The sequence below is a fragment of the Lonchura striata genome, chromosome 38 (genome assembly GCF_046129695.1).
Source record: "Lonchura striata isolate bLonStr1 chromosome 38, bLonStr1.mat, whole genome shotgun sequence".
Lineage (NCBI taxonomy): Eukaryota > Metazoa > Chordata > Aves > Passeriformes > Estrildidae > Lonchura > Lonchura striata.
The window spans coordinates 331,302-348,372 of NC_134640.1; positions in this window are offsets into that span (position 1 = coordinate 331,302).

Below are 17,071 nucleotides of genomic sequence, written 5' to 3' on the forward strand. Positions count from 1 at the left end.
CTCATGGATTCATGGACACCACTGTGACATTGCTGGGCCTCATGGAAGCAAGGGGACCCTGGTGACGCCGTGTGCCTCAGTGGAATGTAGGCATCATTGTGACACTGTGAGGCCCCATCCAGCCAAGGCTCCATTGGGACACTGCGAGACCCCACGGAAACAAAGCTCCAGGGTAACACAGAGAGGCTGCCTGTAATCAGTGCTCCATTGTGACCCTGTGGAGCCAAAGGAGAGCGTTGTGACACTGCAAAGCCCCATGGTCCATTGGTCCAAAGGTCCATTGTGACATTGCAGGACTCATGGAACAGAGGAGTCACATGACACTGTGGGGCCTGTGGAACCATGGAGAACATTGTGACACTGCAAGGCCTCAAGGAATCATTAGGACTGTTATATGTCTATAGGATAATTCGTGCAAATAAAATTGTCGTCTATTTTATAGTCATGTGCTGTTAAATTATACTCTTATAAGAAGTTTTTAAATCGCACAAGCCAGCAACAGCGACTGCAACACCATGTCAAAGCCACCTGGACGAGAGAGGGAGGACTTTATTTACAAGCGAACGAAAGTGGCCAGCCCAGAGAGGGATCATGCATCAAGGTTGTCCGAGAAACACCCGGACGATAAATACACGATAAATATCCGAGACCGAGATAGTCAGAGCCATCAGGGAGGTACATCTCAAATCCGAATTCCGGGACTGCAAACACAGGTGTTCATCACTCTCCGGACACGTATTGTTCAACTTGCCACAGAGAAAAGAACTCCACATGAATACATGCACTTTGAAAAGGAAGAAAGGGGACTCTGGCTCAGGCAAGGAAAATCGTATAAAAATGGGTCAGACAGGACGGTCGGTGTGAAGCATAGAGGACCCTCTGCTGCAGCTGTCCAACCTGTGTCTCACCCGGTGGCAATCCCGGGCTCCACATTGACCTTTTTTTATAGTGGCTTTTTTTCATTATTCTCAAAGTTTATATTTGGTACACTTAATAACTTTTATTAAATTAAAAATTAATAACTTGGAGCCTTGCATTTCTAACATGTTCATCACATTCGGTTTCTCATGATAAGCCTATCTACTTCTGCTAATTCTGAGATGGGGAAAATGAACTGTCATGATTCCCGCTTGCACTAAAGGATTGTGACACGGGCTGACTTTGTGATGCCAGAGTCTTCTGTGCCATCACAGCGCAACTGTATGACATCCCAGAGTGATAGAGCAGCACTGGCTCTGTGACATCACAAGAGGGATTTGTGAGATCTCAGGGTGGGCTGTGACATCCCAGGAGGCAGTGTGACATCTCAGGGGCTCTGTGACCTTACTGGGGAGGTCACTTCAAGCCAGCTCCCACTCACAGTTCCTCCCAGAGAAGTCCAAAGCTGCTCGTGCCCGGTGGCATCCCGTGTCCCTCTGGGTCCCCCTGCCCCTGGCGCTGCAGCCTCCCGCTGAGGATGTTCGAGGAGATCAAGCCCAGAGCCTGACACGGGGACAGGGGCTCAGGGCCGTCACAGTTGGAACAGGGAGACAGGGACCCCCTAGCAGCATCCCTGTGCCCCCAGGGCCAGAGCTTGGCCAGGGCTCCTTCACCCTCTTATGAAGGAGGGCTTGAGAGCACTTTAAAAATCCCCAGCAGGGGAGTAGCATAAAACAGCTTTAAGATTAAGTGACAGCACCACAGAGTTCCTTGGCAAGAGTCACTCTGCTCCTGACTGGACACTTCAGGCACACCAAGGAAACAAAGCAACAACAAAACCAAACAAAATCCAGGCAATCAAACCAAAAAGGAGTCAAGAACTGTCCCGGTGTCTGTGTGTCTCTGTGTGTTTGTGTGTGTGTGTGTGTGTGTGTGTGTGTGTGTGTGTGTGTGTGACGAAAGGACAGTGAGGGCAAGGATAAAAGGAATACAGCCTAAAAGCTAAACAGAGCTGTGGAATAACACTTAACAATATTCAACTTCGCTTATAACTTCTATTAAGCTTCACAAATTAGCAAAAGAACAACTCTTAGCAGCATTTAACTTTGCTTACAGCTTGTGACTTTGTCGCTATAAGACACGTGAAAGCACGACGCGAGCCACCTGCTATTTTCAAGGTAAAGAGAAAAGTTTATTCTCCGACTCCAACTTTTATACTTTCCCAAAGGTGACATTGGATTGGAGAGTGAATGGGCCACCTGTCCAAAGACATTGGACAAAGCACTAGTGCATCAAGTTTGTCCAGCCCCATAAAAGATTGTAAACAATATGTTGTTGACAGAAATTCTGTGGGAAGGTTCTCCAACAGAATGGAAACTCAGAAGGCTTTAGAAAATCTTAAGAATCAGGGTGACATGACTTAACCTTACTTGCAGGCCTGACTGGCTCAGCTATCCAAGGCAATCAAAGCCCTCAGAGAGCAGCATTTCTGCCACATTTCCCTGAGCCCAGGCACTCCTGTGTGCACACAGACACAAAGAGTCACTACAAGGCACCTGTGAGAAATTCCCCTGAGCAAAGGGAAATGCTCCCTGTGGAGGCTTTGGCATCTCCCCAGGGGATGAAGGGTTGAGCCTGGAGCAGACAGTGTCTGTGATGAGCTCCAGAGGAGCTGAGCCCAGGGGCTGCTGGCCAAGGCCCAGGCCCAGTGAGCATTTCTCAGCTGGCAGGGTGGCCTGAGAAGGGGAAAGGGGAATGCACCAGACCAGGAACCATGGAACCAAGGGACCATTGTTACACTGTGGGGCCATGTGAGAAGAAGTGACCATTGGGACACTGTGGGGCCTTGTGAGACCAAGGGACCATTGGGACACTGTGGGACCATGTGAGATCAAGAGACCATTGGGATACTGTGAGTCCTCATGGATTCATGGACACCACTGTGACATTGCTGGGCCTCATGGAAGCAAGGGGACCCTGGTGACGCCGTGTGCCTCAGTGGAATGTAGGCATCATTGTGACACTGTGAGGCCCCATCCAGCCAAGGCTCCATTGGGACACTGCGAGACCCCACGGAAACAAAGCTCCAGGGTAACACAGAGAGGCTGCCTGTAATCAGTGCTCCATTGTGACCCTGTGGAGCCAAAGGAGAGCGTTGTGACACTGCAAAGCCCCATGGTCCATTGGTCCAAAGGTCCATTGTGACATTGCAGGACTCATGGAACAGAGGAGTCACATGACACTGTGGGGCCTGTGGAACCATGGAGAACATTGTGACACTGCAAGGCCTCAAGGAATCATTAGGACTGTTATATGTCTATAGGATAATTCGTGCAAATAAAATTGTCGTCTATTTTATAGTCATGTGCTGTTAAATTATACTCTTATAAGAAGTTTTTAAATCGCACAAGCCAGCAACAGCGACTGCAACACCATGTCAAAGCCACCTGGACGAGAGAGGGAGGACTTTATTTACAAGCGAACGAAAGTGGCCAGCCCAGAGAGGGATCATGCATCAAGGTTGTCCGAGAAACACCCGGACGATAAATACACGATAAATATCCGAGACCGAGATAGTCAGAGCCATCAGGGAGGTACATCTCAAATCCGAATTCCGGGACTGCAAACACAGGTGTTCATCACTCTCCGGACACGTATTGTTCAACTTGCCACAGAGAAAAGAACTCCACATGAATACATGCACTTTGAAAAGGAAGAAAGGGGACTCTGGCTCAGGCAAGGAAAATCGTATAAAAATGGGTCAGACAGGACGGTCGGTGTGAAGCATAGAGGACCCTCTGCTGCAGCTGTCCAACCTGTGTCTCACCCGGTGGCAATCCCGGGCTCCACATTGACCTTTTTTTATAGTGGCTTTTTTTCATTTTTCTCAAAGTTTATATTTGGTACACTTAATAACTTTTATTAAATTAAAAATTAATAACTTGGAGCCTTGCATTTCTAACATGTTCATCACATTCGGTTTCTCATGATAAGCCTATCTACTTCTGCTAATTCTGAGATGGGGAAAATGAACTGTCATGATTCCCGCTTGCACTAAAGGATTGTGACACGGGCTGACTTTGTGATGCCAGAGTCTTCTGTGCCATCACAGCGCAACTGTATGACATCCCAGAGTGATAGAGCAGCACTGGCTCTGTGACATCACAAGAGGGATTTGTGAGATCTCAGGGTGGGCTGTGACATCCCAGGAGGCAGTGTGACATCTCAGGGGCTCTGTGACCTTACTGGGGAGGTCACTTCAAGCCAGCTCCCACTCACAGTTCCTCCCAGAGAAGTCCAAAGCTGCTCGTGCCCGGTGGCATCCCGTGTCCCTCTGGGTCCCCCTGCCCCTGGCGCTGCAGCCTCCCGCTGAGGATGTTCGAGGAGATCAAGCCCAGAGCCTGACACGGGGACAGGGGCTCAGGGCCGTCACAGTTGGAACAGGGAGACAGGGACCCCCTAGCAGCATCCCTGTGCCCCCAGGGCCAGAGCTTGGCCAGGGCTCTTTCACCCTCTTATGAAGGAGGGCTTGAGAGCACTTTAAAAATCCCCAGCAGGGGAGTAGCATAAAACAGCTTTAAGATTAAGTGACAGCACCACAGAGTTCCTTGGCAAGAGTCACTCTGCTCCTGACTGGACACTTCAGGCACACCAAGGAAACAAAGCAACAACAAAACCAAACAAAATCCAGGCAATCAAACCAAAAAGGAGTCAAGAACTGTCCCGGTGTCTGTGTGTCTCTGTGTGTTTGTGTGTGTGTGTGTGTGTGGGTGTGTGTGTGTGTGTGTGACGAAAGGACAGTGAGGGCAAGGATAAAAGGAATACAGCCTAAAAGCTAAACAGAGCTGTGGAATAACACTTAACAATATTCAACTTTGCTTATAACTTCTATTAAGCTTCACAAATTAGCAAAAGAACAACTCTTAGCAGCATTTAACTTTGCTTACAGCTTGTGACTTTGTCGCTATAAGACACGTGAAAGCACGACGCGAGCCACCTGCTATTTTCAAGGTAAAGAGAAAAGTTTATTCTCCGACTCCAACTTTTATACTTTCCCAAAGGTGACATTGGATTGGAGAGTGAATGGGCCACCTGTCCAAAGACATTGGACAAAGCACTAGTACATCAAGTTTGTCCAGCCCCATAAAAGATTGTAAACAATATGTTGTTGACAGAAATTGTGTGGGAAGGTTCTCCAACAGAATGGAAACTCAGAAGGCTTTAGAAAATCTTAAGAATCAGGGTGACATGACTTAACCTTACTTCCAGGCCTGACTGGCTCAGCTATCCAAGGCAATCAAAGCCCTCAGAGAGCAGCATTTCTGCCACATTTCCCTGAGCACAGGCACTCCTGTGTGCACACAGACACAAAGAGTCACTACAAGGCACCTGTGAGAAATTCCCCTGAGCAAAGGGAAATGCTCCCTGTGGAGGCTTTGGCATCTCCCCAGGGGATGAAGGGTTGAGCCTGGAGCAGACAGTGTCTGTGATGAGCTCCAGAGGAGCTGAGCCCAGGGGCTGCTGGCCAAGGCCCAGGCCCAGTGAGCATTTCTCAGCTGGCAGGGCGGCCTGAGAAGGGGAAAGGGGAATGCACCAGACCAGGAACCATGGAACCAAGGGACCATTGTTACACTGTGGGGCCATGTGAGAAGAAGTGACCACTGGGACACTGCGGGGCCTTGTGAGACCAAGGGACCATTGGGACACTGTGAGTCCTCATGGATTCATGGACACCACTGTGACATTGCTGGGCCTCATGGAAGCAAGGGGACCCTGGTGACGCCGTGTGCCTCAGTGGAATGTAGGCATCATTGTGACACTGTGAGGCCCCATCCAGCCAAGGCTCCATTGGGACACGGCAAGACCCAAGGAAACAAAGCTCCAGGGTAACACAGAGAGGCTGCCTGTAATCAGTGCTCCATTGTGACCCTGTGGAGCCAAAGGAGAGCGTTGTGACACTGCAAAGCCCCATGGTCCATTGGTCCAAAGGTCCATTGTGACATTGCAGGACTCATGGAACAGAGGAGACACATGACACTGTGGGGCCTGTGGAACCATGGAGAACATTGTGACACTGCAAGGCCTCAAGGAATCTTTAGGACTGTTATATGTCTATAGGATAATTCGTGCAAATAAAATTGTCGTCTATTTTATAGTCATGTGCTGTTAAATTATACTCTTATAAGAAGTTTTTAAATCGCACAAGCCAGCAACAGCGACTGCAACACCATGTCAAAGCCACCTGGACGAGAGAGGGAGGACTTTATTTACAAGCGAACGAAAGTGGCCAGCCCAGAGAGGGATCATGCATCAAGGTTGTCCGAGAAACACCCGGACGATAAATACACGATAAATATCCGAGACCGAGATAGTCAGAGCCATCAGGGAGGTACATCTCAAATCCGAATTCCGGGACTGCAAACACAGGTGTTCATCACTCTCCGGACACGAATTGTTCAACTTGCCACAGAGAAAAGAACTCCACATGAATACATGCACTTTGAAAATGAAGAAAGGGGACTCTGGCTCAGGCAAGGAAAATCGTATAAAAATGGGTCAGACAGGACGGTCGGTGTGAAGCATAGAGGACCCTCTGCTGCAGCTGTCCAACCTGTGTCTCACCCGGTGGCAATCCCGGGCTCCACATTGACCTTTTTTTATAGTGGCTTTTTTTCATTTTTCTCAAAGTTTATATTTGGTACACTTAATAACTTTTATTAAATTAAAAATTAATAACTTGGAGCCTTGCATTTCTAACATGTTTATCACATTCGGTTTCTCATGATAAGCCTATCTACTTCTGCTAATTCTGAGATGGGGAAAATGAACTGTCATGATTCCCGCTTGCACTAAAGGATTGTGACACGGGCTGACTTTGTGATGCCAGAGTCTTCTGTGCCATCACAGCGCAACTGTATGTCATCCCAGAGTGATGGAGCAGCACTGGCTCTGTGACATCACAAGGGGGATTTGTGAGATCTCAGGGTGGGCTGTGACATCCCAGGAGGCAGTGTGACATCTCAGGGGCTCTGTGACCTTACTGGGGAGGTCACTTCAAGCCAGCTCCCACTCACAGTTCCTCCCAGAGAAGTCCAAAGCTGCTCGTGCCCGGTGGCATCCCGTGTCCCTCTGGGTCCCCCTGCCCCTGGCGCTGCAGCCTCCCGCTGAGGATGTTCGAGGAGATCAAGCCCAGAGCCTGACACGGGGACAGGGGCTCAGGGCCGTCACAGTTGGAACAGGGAGACAGGGACCCCCTAGCAGCATCCCTGTGCCCCCAGGGCCAGAGCTTGGCCAGGGCTCCTTCACCCTCTTATGAAGGAGGGCTTGAGAGCACTTTAAAAATCCCCAGCAGGGGAGTAGCATAAAACAGCTTTAAGATTAAGTGACAGCACCACAGAGTTCCTTGGCAAGAGTCACTCTGCTCCTGACTGGACACTTCAGGCACACCAAGGAAACAAAGCAACAACAAAACCAAACAAAATCCAGGCAATCAAACCAAAAAGGAGTCAAGAACTGTCCCGGTGTCTGTGTGTCTCTGTGTGTTTGTGTGTGTGTGTGTGTGTGTGTGTGTGTGTGTGTGTGTGTGTGACGAAAGGACAGTGAGGGCAAGGATAAAAGGAATACAGCCTAAAAGCTAAAGAGAGCTGTGGAATAACACTTAACAATATTCAACTTTGCTTATAACTTCTATTAAGCTTCACAAATTAGCAAAAGAACAACTCTTAGCAGCATTTAACTTTGCTTACAGCTTGTGACTTTGTCGCTATAAGACACGTGAAAGCACGACGCGAGCCACCTGCTATTTTCAAGGTAAAGAGAAAAGTTTATTCTCCGACTCCAACTTTTATACTTTCCCAAAGGTGACATTGGATTGGAGAGTGAATGGGCCACCTGTCCAAAGACATTGGACAAAGCACTAGTGCATCAAGTTTGTCCAGCCCCATAAAAGATTGTAAACAATATGTTGTTGACAGAAATTCTGTGGGAAGGTTCTCCAACAGAATGGAAACTCAGAAGGCTTTAGAAAATCTTAAGAATCAGGGTGACATGACTTAACCTTACTTGCAGGCCTGACTGGCTCAGCTATCCAAGGCAATCAAAGCCCTCAGAGAGCAGCATTTCTGCCACATTTCCCTGAGCCCAGGCACTCCTGTGTGCACACAGACACAAAGAGTCACTACAAGGCACCTGTGAGAAATTCCCCTGAGCAAAGGGAAATGCTCCCTGTGGAGGCTTTGGCATCTCCCCAGGGGATGAAGGGTTGAGCCTGGAGCAGACAGTGTCTGTGATGAGCTCCAGAGGAGCTGAGCCCAGGGGCTGCTGGCCAAGGCCCAGGCCCAGTGAGCATTTCTCAGCTGGCAGGGTGGCCTGAGAAGGGGAAAGGGGAATGCACCAGACCAGGAACCATGGAACCAAGGGACCATTGTTACACTGTGGGGCCATGTGAGAAGAAGTGACCATTGGGACACTGTGGGGCCTTGTGAGACCAAGGGACCATTGGGACACTGTGGGACCATGTGAGATCAAGAGACCATTGGGATACTGTGAGTCCTCATGGATTCATGGACACCACTGTGACACTGCTGGGCCTCATGGAAGCAAGGGGACCCTAGTGACGCCGTGTGCCTCAGTGGAATGTAGGCATCATTGTGACACTGTGAGGCCCCATCCAGCCAAGGCTCCATTGGGACACTGCGAGACCCCACGGAAACAAAGCTCCAGGGTAACACAGAGAGGCTGCCTGTAATCAGTGCTCCATTGTGACACTGTGGAGCCAAAGGAGAGCGTTGTGACACTGCAAAGCCCCATGGTCCATTGGTCCAAAGGTCCATTGTGACATTGCAGGACTCATGGAACAGAGGAGTCACATGACACTGTGGGGCCTGTGGAACCATGGAGAACATTGTGACACTGCAAGGCCTCAAGGAATCATTAGGACTGTTATATGTCTATAGGATAATTCGTGCAAATAAAATTGTCGTCTATTTTATAGTCATGTGCTGTTAAATTATACTCTTATAAGAAGTTTTTAAATCGCACAAGCCAGCAACAGCGACTGCAACACCATGTCAAAGCCACCTGGACGAGAGAGGGAGGACTTTATTTACAAGCGAACGAAAGTGGCCAGCCCAGAGAGGGATCATGCATCAAGGTTGTCCGAGAAACACCCGGACGATAAATACACGATAAATATCCGAGACCGAGATAGTCAGAGCCATCAGGGAGGTACATCTCAAATCCGAATTCCGGGACTGCAAACACAGGTGTTCATCACTCTCCGGACACGAATTGTTCAACTTGCCACAGAGAAAAGAACTCCACATGAATACATGCACTTTGAAAAGGAAGAAAGGGGACTCTGGCTCAGGCAAGGAAAATCGTATAAAAATGGGTCAGACAGGACGGTCGGTGTGAAGCATAGAGGACCCTCTGCTGCAGCTGTCCAACCTGTGTCTCACCCGGTGGCAATCCCGGGCTCCACATTGACCTTTTTTTATAGAGGCTTTTTTTCATTTTTCTCAAAGTTTATATTTGGTACACTTAATAACTTTTATTAAATTAAAAATTAATAACTTGGAGCCTTGCATTTCTAACATGTTTATCACATTCGGTTTCTCATGATAAGCCTATCTACTTCTGCTAATTCTGAGATGGGGAAAATGAACTGTCATGATTCCCGCTTGCACTAAAGGATTGTGACACGGGCTGACTTTGTGATGCCAGAGTCTTCTGTGCCATCACAGCGCAACTGTATGACATCCCAGAGTGATAGAGCAGCACTGGCTCTGTGACATCACAAGAGGGATTTGTGAGATCTCAGGGTGGGCTGTGACATCCCAGGAGGCAGTGTGACATCTCAGGGGCTCTGTGACCTTACTGGGGAGGTCACTTCAAGCCAGCTCCCACTCACAGTTCCTCCCAGAGAAGTCCAAAGCTGCTCGTGCCCGGTGGCATCCCGTGTCCCTCTGGGTCCCCCTGCCCCTGGCGCTGCAGCCTCCCGCTGAGGATGTTCGAGGAGATCAAGCCCAGAGCCTGACACGGGGACAGGGGCTCAGGGCCGTCACAGTTGGAACAGGGAGACAGGGACCCCCTAGCAGCATCCCTGTGCCCCCAGGGCCAGAGCTTGGCCAGGGCTCCTTCACCCTCTTATGAAGGAGGGCTTGAGAGCACTTTAAAAATCCCCAGCAGGGGAGTAGCATAAAACAGCTTTAAGATTAAGTGACAGCACCACAGAGTTCCTTGGCAAGAGTCACTCTGCTCCTGACTGGACACTTCAGGCACACCAAGGAAACAAAGCAACAACAAAACCAAACAAAATCCAGGCAATCAAACCAAAAAGGAGTCCCGGTGTCTGTGTGTCTCTGTGTGTTTGTGTGTGTGTGTGTGTGTGGGGGTGTGTGTGTGTGTGTGTGTGTGTGTGATGAAAGGACAGTGAGGGCAAGGATAAAAGGAATACAGCCTAAAAGCTAAACAGAGCTGTGGAATAACACTTAACAATATTCAACTTCGCTTATAACTTCTATTAAGCTTCACAAATTAGCAAAAGAACAACTCTTAGCAGCATTTAACTTTGCTTACAGCTTGTGACTTTGTCGCTATAAGACACGTGAAAGCACGACGCAAGCCACCTGCTATTTTCAAGGTAAAGAGAAAAGTTTATTCTCCAACTTTTATACTTTGCCAAAGGTGACATTGGATTGGAGAGTGAATGGACCACCTGTCCAAAGACATTGGACAAAGCACTAGTACATCAAGTTTGTCCAGCCCCATAAAAGATTGTAAACAATATGTTGTTGACAGAAATTGTGTGGGAAGGTTCTCCAACAGAATGGAAACTCAGAAGGCTTTAGAAAATCTTAAGAATCAGGGTGACATGACTTAACCTTACTTCCAGGCCTGACTGGCTCAGCTATCCAAGGCAATCAAAGCCCTCAGAGAGCAGCATTTCTGCCACATTTCCCTGAGCACAGGCACTCCTGTGTGCACACAGACACAAAGAGTCACTACAAGGCACCTGTGAGAAATTCCCCTGAGCAAAGGGAAATGCACCCAGGGGAGGCTTTGGCATCTCCCCAGGGGATGAAGGGTTGAGCCTGGAGCAGACAGTGTCTGTGATGAGCTCCAGAGGAGCTGAGCCCAGGGGCTGCTGGCCAAGGCCCTGGCCCAGTGAGCATTTCTCAGCTGGCAGGGCGGCCTGAGAAGGGGAAAGGGGAATGCACCAGACCAGGAACCATGGAACCAAGGGACCATTGTTACACTGTGGGGCCATGTGAGAAGAAGTGACCATTGGGACACTGTGGGGCCTTGTGAGACCAAGGGACCATTGGGACACTGTGGGACCATGTGAGATCATGGGACCATTGGGATACTGTGAGTCCTCATGGATTCATGGACACCACTGTGACATTGCTGGGCCTCATGGAAGCAAGGGGACCCTAGTGACGCCGTGTGCCTCAGTGGAATGTAGGCATCATTGTGACACTGTGAGGCCCCATCCAGCCAAGGCTCCATTGGGACACTGCGAGACCCCACGGAAACAAAGCTCCAGGGTAACACAGAGAGGCTGCCTGTAATCAGTGCTCCATTGTGACCCTGTGGAGCCAAAGAAGAGCGTTGTGACACTGCAAAGCCCCATGGTCCATTGGTCCAAAGGTCCATTGTGACATTGCAGGACTCATGGAACAGAGGAGTCACATGACGCTGTGGGGCCTGTGGAACCATGGAGAACATTGTGACACTGCAAGGCCTCAAGGAATCATTAGGACTGTTATATGTCTATAGGATAATTCGTGCAAATAAAATTGTCGTCTATTTTATAGTTATGTGCTGTTAAATTATACTCTTATAGGAAGTTTTTAAATCGCACAAGCCAGCAACAGCGACTGCAACACCATGTCAAAGCCACCTGGACGAGAGAGGGAGGACTTTATTTACAAGCGAACGAAAGTGGCCAGCCCAGAGAGGGATCATGCATCAAGGTTGTCCGAGAAACACCCGGACGATAAATACACGATAAATATCCGAGACCGAGATAGTCAGAGCCATCAGGGAGGTACGTATCAAATCCGAATTCCGGGACTGCAAATACAGGTGTTCATCACTCTCCGGACACGTATTGTTCAACTTGCCACAGAGAAAAGAACTCCACATGAATACATGCACTTTGAAAAGGAAGAAAGGGGACTCTGGCTCAGGCAAGGAAAATCGTATAAAAATGGGTCAGACAGGACGGTCGGTGTGAAGCATAGAGGACCCTCTGCTGCAGCTGTCCAACCTGTGTCTCACCCGGTGGCAATCCCGGGCTCCACATTGACCTTTTTTTATAGAGGCTTTTTTTCATTTTTCTCAAAGTTTATATTTGGTACACTTAATAACTTTTATTAATTTAAAAATTAATAACTTGGAGCCTTGCATTTCTAAGATGTTTATCACATTCGGTTTCTAATGATAAGCCTATCTACTTCTGCTAATTCTGAGATGGGGAAAATGAACTGTCATGATTCCCGCTTGCACTAAAGGATTGTGACACGGGCTGACTTTGTGATGCCAGAGTCTTCTGTGCCATCACAGCGCAACTGTATGACATCCCAGAGTGATGGAGCAGCACTGGCTCTGTGACATCACAAGGGGGATTTGTGAGATCTCAGGGTGGGCTGTGACATCCCAGGAGGCAGTGTGACATCTCAGGGGCTCTGTGACCTTACTGGGGAGGTCACTTCAAGCCAGCTCCCACTCACAGTTCCTCCCAGAGAAGTCCAAAGCTGCTCGTGCCCGGTGGCATCCCGTGTCCCTCTGGGTCCCCCTGCCCCTGGCGCTGCAGCCTCCCGCTGAGGATGTTCGAGGAGATCAAGCCCAGAGCCTGACACGGGGACAGGGGCTCAGGGCCGTCACAGTTGGAACAGGGAGACAGGGACCCCCTAGCAGCATCCCTGTGCCCCCAAGGCCAGAGCTTGGCCAGGGCTCCTTCACCCTCTTATGAAGGAGGGCTTGAGAGCACTTTAAAAATCCCCAGCAGGGGAGTAGCATAAAACAGCTTTAAGATTAAGTGACAGCACCACAGAGTTCCTTGGCAAGAGTCACTCTGCTCCTGACTGGACACTTCAGGCACACCAAGGAAACAAAGCAACAACAAAACCAAACAAAATCCAGGCAATCAAACCAAAAAGGAGTCAAGAACTGTCCCGGTGTCTGTGTGTCTCTGTGTGTTTGTGTGTGTGTGTGTGTGTGTGTGTGTGTGTGTGTGTGTGTGACGAAAGGACAGTGAGGGCAAGGATAAAAGGAATACAGCCTAAAAGCTAAACAGAGCTGTGGAATAACACTTAACAATATTCAACTTCGCTTATAACTTCTATTAAGCTTCACAAATTAGCAAAAGAACAACTCTTAGCAGCATTTAACTTTGCTTACAGCTTGTGACTTTGTCGCTATAAGACACGTGAAAGCACGACGCAAGCCACCTGCTATTTTCAAGGTAAAGAGAAAAGTTTATTCTCCGACTCCAACTTTTATACTTTCCCAAAGGTGACATTGGATTGGAGAGTGAATGGGCCACCTGTCCAAAGACATTGGACAAAGCACTAGTACATCAAGTTTGTCCAGCCCCATAAAAGATTGTAAACAATATGTTGTTGACAGAAATTGTGTGGGAAGGTTCTCCAACAGAATGGAAACTCAGAAGGCTTTAGAAAATCTTAAGAATCAGGGTGACATGACTTAACCTTACTTCCAGGCCTGACTGGCTCAGCTATCCAAGGCAATCAAAGCCCTCAGAGAGCAGCATTTCTGCCACATTTCCCTGAGCACAGGCACTCCTGTGTGCACACAGACACAAAGAGTCACTACAAGGCACCTGTGAGAAATTCCCCTGAGCAAAGGGAAATGCTCCCTGTGGAGGCTTTGGCATCTCCCCAGGGGATGAAGGGTTGAGCCTGGAGCAGACAGTGTCTGTGATGAGCTCCAGAGGAGCTGAGCCCAGGGGCTGCTGGCCAAGGCCCTGGCCCAGTGAGCATTTCTCAGCTGGCAGGGCGGCCTGAGAAGGGGAGAGGGGAATGCACCAGACCAGGAACCATGGAACCAAGGGACCATTGTTACACTGTGGGGCCATGTGAGAAGAAGTGACCATTGGGACACTGTGGGGCCTTGTGAGACCAAGGGACCATTGGGACACTGTGGGACCATGTGAGATCAAGAGACCATTGGGATACTGTGAGTCCTCATGGATTCATGGACACCACTGTGACACTGCTGGGCCTCATGGAAGCAAGGGGACCCTAGTGATGCCGTGTGCCTCAGTGGAATGTAGGCATCATTGTGACACTGTGAGGCCCCATCCAGCCAAGGCTCCATTGGGACACTGCGAGACCCCACGGAAACAAAGCTCCAGGGTAACACAGAGAGGCTGCCTGTAATCAGTGCTCCATTGTGACCCTGTGGAGCCAAAGGAGATTGTTGTGACACTGCAAAGCCCCATGGTCCATTGGTCCAAAGGTCCATTGTGACATTGCAGGACTCATGGAACAGAGGAGTCACATGACACTGTGGGGCCTGTGGAACCATGGAGAACATTGTGACACTGCAAGGCCTCAAGGAATCATTAGGACTGTTATATGTCTATAGGATAATTCGTGCAAATAAAATTGTCGTCTATTTTATAGTCATGTGCTGTTAAATTATACTCTTATAAGAAGTTTTTAAATCGCACAAGCCAGCAACAGCGACTGCAACACCATGTCAAAGCCACCTGGACGAGAGAGGGAGGACTTTATTTACAAGCGAACGAAAGTGGCCAGCCCAGAGAGGGATCATGCATCAAGGTTGTCCGAGAAACACCCGGACGATAAATACACGATAATTATCCGAGACCGAGATAGTCAGAGCCATCAGGGAGGTACATCTCAAATCCGAATTCCGGGACTGCAAACACAGGTGTTCATCACTCTCCGGACATGTATTGTTCAACTTGCCACAGAGAAAAGAACTCCACATGAATACATGCACTTTGAAAAGGAAGAAAGGGGACTCTGGCTCAGGCAAGGAAAATCGTATAAAAATGGGTCAGACAGGACGGTCGGTGTGAAGCATAGAGGACCCTCTGCTGCAGCTGTCCAACCTGTGTCTCACCCGGTGGCAATCCCGGGCTCCACATTGACCTTTTTTTATAGTGGCTTTTTTTCATTTTTCTCAAAGTTTATATTTGGTACACTTAATAACTTTTATTAAATTAAAAATTAATAACTTGGAGCCTTGCATTTCTAACATGTTCATCACATTCAGTTTCTCATGATAAGCCTATCTACTTCTGCTAATTCTGAGATGGGGAAAATGAACTGTCATGATTCCCGCTTCCACTAGAGGATTGTGACACGGGCTGACTTTGTGATGCCAGAGTCTTCTGTGCCATCACAGCGCAACTGTATGACATCCCAGAGTGATAGAGCAGCACTGGCTCTGTGACATCACAAGGGGGATTTGTGAGATCTCAGGGTGGGCTGTGACATCCCAGGAGGCAGTGTGACATCTCAGGGGCTCTGTGACCTTACTGGGGAGGTCACTTCAAGCCAGCTCCCACTCACAGTTCCTCCCAGAGAAGTCCAAAGCTGCTCGTGCTGGGTGGCATCCCGTGTCCCTCTGGGTCCACCTGCCCCTGGCGCTGCAGCCTCCCGCTGAGGATGTTTGAGGAGATCAAGCCCAGAGCCTGACACGGGGACAGGGGCTCAGGGCCGTCACAGTTGGAACAGGGAGACAGGAACCCCCTAGCAGCATCCCTGTGCCCCCAGGGCCAGAGCTTGTCCAGGGCTCCTTCACCCTCTTATGAAGGAGGGCTTGAGAGCACTTTAAAAATCCCCAGCAGGGGAGTAGCATAAAACAGCTTTAATATTAAGTGACAGCACCACAGAGTTCCTTGGCAAGAGTCACTCTGCTCCTGACTGGACACTTCAGGAACACCAAGGAAACAAAGCAACAACAAAATCAAACAAAATCCAGGCAATCAAACCAAAAAGGAGTCAAGAACTGTCCCGGTGTCTGTGTGTCTCTGTGTGTTTGTCTGTGTGTGTGTGTGTGTGTGTGTGTGTGTGTGTGTGTGTGTGTGTGTGTGTGTGACGAAAGGACAGTGAGGGCAAGGATAAAAGGAATACAGCCTAAAAGCTAAACAGAGCTGTGGAATAACACTTAACAATATTCAACTTTGCTTATAACTTCTATTAAGCTTCACAAATTAGCAAAAGAACAACTCTTAGCAGCATTTAACTTTGCTTACAGCTTGTGACTTTGTCGCTATAAGACACGTGAAAGCACGACGCGAGCCACCTGCTATTTTCAAGGTAAAGAGAAAAGTTTATTCTCTGACTCCAACTTTTATACTTTCCCAAAGGTGACATTGGATTGGAGAGTGAATGGACCACCTGTCCAAAGACATTGGACAAAGCACTAGTACATCAAGTTTGTCCAGCCCCATAAAAGATTGTAAACAATATGTTGTTGAGTGAAATTGTGTGGGAAGGTTCTCCAACAGAATGGAAACTCAGAAGGCTTTAGAAAATCTTAAGAATCAGGGTGACATGACTTAACCTTACTTGCAGGCCTGACTGGCTCAGCTATCCAAGGCAATCAAAGCCCTCAGAGAGCAGCATTTCTGCCACATTTCCCTGAGCACAGGCACTCCTGTGTGCACACAGACACAAAGAGTCACTACAAGGCACCTGTGAGAAATTCCCCTGAGCAAAGGGAAATGTTCCCTGTGGAGGCTTTGGCATCTCCCCAGGGGATGAAGGGTTGAGCCTGGAGCAGACAGTGTCTGTGATGAGCTCCAGAGGAGCTGAGCCCAGGGGCTGCTGGCCAAGGCCCTGGCCCAGTGAGCATTTCTCAGCTGGCAGGGCGGCCTGAGAAGGGGAAAGGGGAATGCACCAGACCAGGAACCATGGAACCAAGGGACCATTGTTACACTGTGGGGCCATGTGAGAAGAAGTGACCATTGGGACACTGTGGGGCCTTGTGAGACCAAGGGACCATTGGGACACTGTGGGACCATGTGAGATCAAGGGACCATTGGGATACTGTGAGTCCTCATGGATTCATGGACACCACTGTGACATTGCTGGGCCTCATGGAAGCAAGGGGACCCTAGTGACGCCGTGTGCCTCAGTGGAATGTA